This window comes from Canis lupus, chromosome 4 (assembly GCF_003254725.2).
Source record: "Canis lupus dingo isolate Sandy chromosome 4, ASM325472v2, whole genome shotgun sequence".
Taxonomy (NCBI): Eukaryota; Metazoa; Chordata; class Mammalia; order Carnivora; family Canidae; genus Canis; species Canis lupus.
Genome location: NC_064246.1, coordinates 79,844,959 through 79,852,207, shown reverse-complemented (window position 1 = coordinate 79,852,207; position 7,249 = coordinate 79,844,959). Strand labels below are relative to the sequence as shown.

At 35.8% G+C, this 7,249-nt stretch overlaps 1 pseudogene; it reads right to left on the bottom strand.

The window, feature by feature from the left end:
* Positions 1-2,663: 2,663 nt before the first annotated feature.
* Positions 2,664-6,539, bottom strand: LOC112652703 (tubulin alpha-1 chain-like; annotated as a pseudogene).
* Positions 6,540-7,249: the final 710 nt, after the last annotated feature.

The following is a 7,249-nucleotide window of genomic DNA, read 5'->3' as shown; positions in this document are numbered from 1 at the left end:
TTACTGTCAATCTGAGTGCACGCAGTCTTTTGACATTTTAAACTGAAGTAGATGCATATAATCCAAAATTATTTTCTAGCCATTGTAAAACTCTATGTGTGTGTGTGAGAGAGAATAATCTAAACATGTTAAAATTCATCAATAGATGGATAGTGCAGAAACAACCACAATAATTTAATTTTTAAACCACTTTATTGAGATGTTTGACATGTAAAAACCATGTATTTAATGTGTATAGTTAGATGAGTTAGATCAACAGAATTATTTATCTCACATTACTGTAACTGTATCCTTTGACCATCAGCTCCCCATTTCCCATTTGGCAACACCTTTCTACTCTTTGCTTCTATGAATGTGATTATATTAGATTACACACATAAGTGAAATATATTATTTTGTCGTTCTGTGTCTGGCTTATTTCACTTGGCATAATGACCTCCAGATGTATCCATATGGTTGCAATGACAGGATTTCCTTCTTTTTTGAAGCTAAATAATATTCCATTGTATTTATACACTGTATTTTATTTATATATTCATCTGTCAAGGTACATTTAGATTGTTTCCATAGCTTAGATATTGTGAATAAAGCTGAAATGAACCTGAGAGTGTAGGTATATCTTTGAGATCTTGATTTTAATTGCTGTGTAATTATTAATATGTTGAAATATAAGAAAATTTAACTGGTAAAATTCTACATTTTTCTCTTTTTATAGTTCAATAGCATTATGTTAGTACTATGGTTATTTTAGCTATACATTTTTTTTAGCTATAGTAAACATCTTTAAAAATATGGAGTTAAATCAACTGCAAATATTATTTAATGAGGGACCTCTGTATATTATTATACATATACTTTTAATATTTAGAATATGTAAATATAAAAAATTATAGTCACTGCAAAGTGTACTTCCATTTTCCTATGATTAGATGATTGTTTAAATTAGTCATATAAATTTCAAAACTAAGGTGATACAGTGAAATTATATCTTTTTACTACCAGATAAAATTCCAGCATTTATAGAACAAATATTTGGAAGAAATGGAAATAAATAGCACATCTGTAAACATGTAATTTTTATTTTATTTTAAAAATTACAAGGATAATATTAGACTACTTAAATGCCAGTGAAAGATAAATGTTGAGGAAAGTGGCTAAGGTCCTGGAGCAAAATGCTGGTCAGCCTTAAATTACAACATTAGCTCTTACTAAATCAAGACTACCTGCCTCAACTCCTTTAATTCCTCTTTTTTTTGTTCCTTCTTCATTACAGGCATTCATTCCTCTTTCATACTCTGTAAGCCTACATCCAAAGATCCTAGATTACAGATAAGCCTTCAAGAACTGAAGACTTATCTTGTCACCCTAATGGTGCCTAGTTTACTCTGAACAGTGGTGTGTCTCATTTATAAATTCAACTTATCAGACTCCTTTAGCCCCCAAAACATACATTGTTGATTGGAAACATGGTAATAATTGATGATTTAATTGTTTTATATTCAGTATACAGAATAGCAGCAGTTCTAAGAAATAATTTACTTCTCTATCTCTGGAGATTAAAAAAAATCATTTAGAAGTTATTAGCTTAAATTGAGAGAGACTGAGAGAAAGAGAGAGAGAAAGGAAAAGAAGGGGAATATAGGCAATAAGTGCAGAATAAAGAAAGGAGAAAAGCAGAAGGAAATTGAAAGACAGACAAGTCTCAAATGAAAATATAATGGTACAAGCAGAAATTTAAGATTGAATCTTGAGTCTCTTGAAGAATGAAAAGAGGAAGTATTTTCATATATCTTTATGTTAATTTTATAAAGTATTTTTAATTTTTAGCTCTCTTATCAGTTAAGGCTATTTAGAAAAATATGTCATTCCCATGGCCAACCTCAGCGTAGCATGTAAGAGCATTACCAAAGGTCCAGTATATAAAGAAAGGAATGACTTCTGGCCATATTTGCATTTTACCAAACCCGCTCTATCTTACTTGGAAGTCCTTCATGTCCCCACAGCCCTTAATTTGAACAAAAATGTGTTCCTCCAGGAGGGCATCTGAGTCTGCTTTCCAAAATTTTACTCAGGTTCTGACCAACAATGACATCAATCTTAGATTATACTTAACCTCTCCAAATAGTGGTCATGTGTAATACTAAATGTGAAGGAACATACAATTTACCATATTTGTTTTTTTTTTTAATTTTTAAAGATTTTATTTATTTATTCATGAGAGATGCAGAGAGAGAGGCAGAGACACAGGCAGGGGGAGAAGCAGGTTCCATGCAGGGAGCCCGATGTGGGACTCGATCCCTGGACCCCAGGATCATGCCCCGGAGTCAAAGGCAGACGCTCAACCACTGAGCCACCCAGGCGTCCCATTACTATATTTATTATACAGTATTTCAAACTGATTAAAGTCACTGGGAATATTGTAGTTATTGTTGTTTAATTTTTTTTTTTCATTTAAGACAGGAAATACTTTATTCAAAGCCCCCAGGGAAATGGACAGCTTGGGTCTGTAACAAAGTGGTGTGTTTTAAAGCATAGGATAGTGACTGTATATGAGCATGTATATACACTGCTACATACAAATTAACTGATCAGAACATAATTTTTCAATGTTTAACACAGAATAAGCTTCCTTGTAAAAGCAGGACCTTGTGGCGTTTTTAACTTTAGCATACCTCTTCTTCTTCACCCGCTCCTTTGAGAGAATCCACATTAACTTCCTCATAATCCTCAAGGGCGGCCATTTCCTCACGGGCCTCAGAAACCTTTCCTCCTCCATGACTTCACCCACATACCAGTGAGCAAAGGCATGCTTGGCGTGCATCAGGGCAAACTTGTGGTTCAGGCAAGCCCAGGCCTCAGCAGTGGCAGCAGTGTTGCTCACCATGCACACAATTGTACTTTGCCCAGGTCTCCACCAGATACCACGGTGGGAGGTTGGTAATTAACACCAATTTCGAAGCCTGTAGAGCACCAGTCCACAAACTATATGGCCTTGATGGTAGCCACAGCAGCACTGACATCTTTGGGAACCACATCACCACAGCACAAGCAGCAAGCCATGTGTTTGCCATGTTGAGGGTCACATTTCACCATCTGGTTGGCTTGCTTAAAGCATCCATTGGTGATCTCTGCTACAGAGAGCTATTCATGGTAGGCTTTCTCAGCAGAGATAACAGGTGCATATGTGGCCAGAGGGAAGGATAGGCCACCAGGTTGGTCTGGAGTTCTGTCAGACAAATATTCATGGCTCCATCAAATCTGAGGAAAGCGGTGATGGAGGACATAATCTGACCTATCAACCTATTTAGGTTAGGGTAGGTTGGGCATTCAATATTGTGGTTCTTATGACAGATGTCATAGATGACCTCATTGTTTACCAAGAAGGCACAATAACAGTGCTCCAGGGTGGTGTGAGTAGTAAGGATGGAGTTGTAGAGCTCAACTACAGATGTGGGAACCCGGGGTCCTGGGTAAATGAAGAATTCCAGTCTGGACTTGCTCCATGATTGACAGGGGGGTGAACCCAGAACTAGTTCCCCCTGTAAAGTTATGGAAAACCAAGAAGCCCTGAAAACCCGTGCACTGGTTGGCTAGTTTCTGAATTCAGTCCAAGACAAAGTCAAAGATCTCCTTGTTGATTGTGTAGTGCCCTCTGGCATAGTTATTGGCAGTATCTTCCTTGCCCATGATGAGCTGCCCAGGGTGGAAAAGCTGGGGGTAGGTGTCAGTGCGAACTTCATCAGTGACCGTGGATTCCAGATCTATAAACACTGCCCTGGGCACGTGTGTGCCAGCACCTGTCTCACTGAAGAGGATATTGAAGGAGTGTTCTCCTTCCCCAGTGGTCTTGTCACTTGACATCTGACCATTAATTAGGCTGAATGCCATGTTCCAGGCACTAAAGCTTCCAACTGGCATTGCCAATCTGGACACCAGCCTGGAGATGGAGATGCATTCACACATGGTTGTTGTTTTGCCCCTGCCAAGGAGTTGGTGGTGAGGAAAAGGAGAGGTTGTTGCTTCTTACAGCATGACTCTCAGACAGTCGATGTAAGAGAACCTGCTAGAGAATATTTCCATGGAAAACTATCTTTCTTCTAGCTTAAGGAATAAATATTACAAATAAAATAAATCTCTTTGTCTTGATGGACACATTTCTTCCCTATGAAGATATATGATCACTATACTGATTTTGAGATTTATCATTCCCATACAAGTTTTATATAGTTCATATATATCCTATCTTTGTATTTTTACTGACACAAAATTGTTCTGTCAATATATATTAATTGCAAAACACTCTAAGTATATTTTTACAGGTCTCTTTATTCCCTAACCTCTGTGATTGTTGTGTTAATCCATATTGATAATGTATATGTGGTGCATTGATCACTAGATGATTGCTATCGTATTCTATTTTATATGAATACACCATGCTTTGCGGAATGCTCTGTGGATGGATATTGTTGTGCAATGATTATACATGGTGTGTATCTATAATTTTAAAAACAAATGAACAGTTTATACTTGTTGAATTAATTAGAACTAGATAATCTGTTATTGTTAATGTGTTAGGCATCATCTTTTCAAATAAAACCTGCCTCCTATATAACCATAGATTAGGATAATGAATACATATGTAGAAACTCATTGCAAAACCCAAGGTCACACAGATTTTCTCCAGATATTTTATAGTTTTACATTTTATTTTAAAGTTTATGATAAAAAAAATAAAGTTTATGATCTACTTTGAATTAATTTTCATTTTTTAAAATTCGTTTTTGTATAAGGTGTGAGATGAGGCCTGAAACATTTTGCATTCAGAAAACCACTACCATTCCACTACCATTAGTTGAGAGATTCAGATTCTTCATTGAATTACCTTTGCATTTTTATAATGAATCAAGTCACTCTGTTGGTGTGGATTATTTTGGGTCTTATTCTGTTCCATTGATCTATGTATTTATTCTTTCACTAATACAGCCCTGTCTTCATAGAGTAGTTTATAGTAAACATAGTAAAATATGGTAGTATGGCTTTTCCAACTTTGTTCTTTTCAGAATTGTTTGGAGGTATTATAGTTCCTTTTTCTTCTGAATAAAATTTGAATCCACCTTGCAATATCTTTGATTTTTCCGGTGGTATTTCTCCTTCAGGAGCAGACAATTACCTTCTCATAGCATCTTTACATAGTCTTTATGTACATATCCTGTCTCTCCTTTTAAGATCTGAAGTCCTGTTGAATTAGGACACCACTTTTATTACCTCATCTACCTTTCTACTTAAAGACCCTGTTCCCAAATGTAATCATATTAGAGGTTTGGGATCCCTGGGTGGCGCAGCGGTTTGGCGCCTGCCTTTGGCCCAGGGCGCGATCCTGGAGACCCGGGATCGAATCCCACGTTGGGCTCCCTGGTGCATGGAGCCTGCTTCTCCCTCTGCCTGTGTCTCTGCCTCTCTCTCTCTCTCTCTGTGACTATCATAAATAAATAAATTAAAAAAAAAATCTTTAAAAATATTAGAGGTTAGGGTTTCAATGTATGAATTTTGGGGAGACATAGTTTAGTCCATAATAGTGAGAGACTATTCAGTCTCCCACCAATAAGTAAGATGTTAGCTATACATTTTTAAGAAATCCACTTTATTAGGTAGAACAAGGAAAACATTCTTATTTTCCTAAGAGACTTTTATCAGGAGTGGTTGCCGAATATAGTTGAATAACTTTTCTTCATCTATTGGAATGATCAAACAGTGTTTCTTATTTTTCTGTTAATGTGATGAATTTTACAGGTTGATTTTTGCATGTTGAACAACTTTTGTATTTCTAGGATGAACTCTACTCAGAATGTATTATCATTTTATAAATTACTGGATTCAATTGGATAATATATCTTGAGGATACTTATAGCTGTGTTCATGAAGGATATTGGTCTACAGATTCCCTTTTTCCAATGTTTTTATTTGGTTTTGATGTTTCATACTCCCCCTGTACAGTAGTTCTAAGAATCTCCACGTAATAGTATCCAATGACTAGAGCAGACCTCTCTCTTAGTAATTTGCTGCTAACTAAGAGAACAGATCAGCACTGAAGGATGCCATCTGTGATTAGGTTACAGAAGATTATGGCATCCATGATCCTAATAGACTCATTTATTCCTTATTTTGGTGAAGCAGACTGTCATGTGGGAGAGTCACATTTCACAAGCACTAAGGGTGGCCTCTAATAATTCTTTTTTTTTTTTTTTGCCTCTAAAATTCTAATGAAAATCTTACTGTCAATTTTACAAGTTGACAATAAAGGGGAAAATAAATAGGGAAGGAAAAGTTAATAAAATCCTGAAGAATCATGATGGGGTGCCTGGGTGACTCTGTGAGTTAAGCAGGCCGACTCTTGATTTCAGCTTAGGTCATGATCTCAGGGTCCTGGGATCAGCAGGCCCTGTGCTCAGTGGGGAGTCTACTTGAGGATTCTCTCTCTCCCTCACCCTCTGCCCCTTCCACCACTTTCGCACACGTACATGCACGCTCGCTCTCTCTCTAAAATAAGTAAATCTTTAAAAATATATATTCATGGCAGTCACATTTTGAAAAATATGAGAGATACACATTTATGAATATATAAATTTAACATATAATAAATTTAGCTTTTTGAATCACTCATTGGACAGTAGCGATAAGCAGTGCTTTTTATTTAACCCATTGCCTAAACAATTTAAACAATTTCAAAAGCTTCATATAACAGTAACATACTTATAGATCAAACCTAAAAAATGTATTAAAAAGAGGAATGGTGGTGTCTTGGGAAAGTTTTCTTGGTGTGACACCAAGCAAAAATTGTAGATTATAAACTCTCACTGGAGAATAGTTTCCATTTAAAAAGAAGAAGAAGAAGAAGAAGAAGAAGAAGAAGAAGAAGAAGAAGAAGAAGAAAAAGAAGAAGAAGAAGAGGAGGAGGAGGAAGAAGAAAAAGAAGAAAAAGAAGAAGAAGAAGGAGCTACATGTCAAATTTACGTGATTATTTTCATACATGTTAAAAGAAAATAATGTTCATAGCCAACAAATAAATAACAAAAAGCAGAATATGTCTGCAAAGATATGAAAAGGCAATTTAAAGCAGAAGAAAAAATGGTAAATAAACATGGGTAAAGAAGTGAACTGTGATGAAAAATAGAGACATTAAAATGATAGCATTCATTTTATATATGTTTATCATTTAGAAAATATTAAAAAATATATTGCTAAATATCAA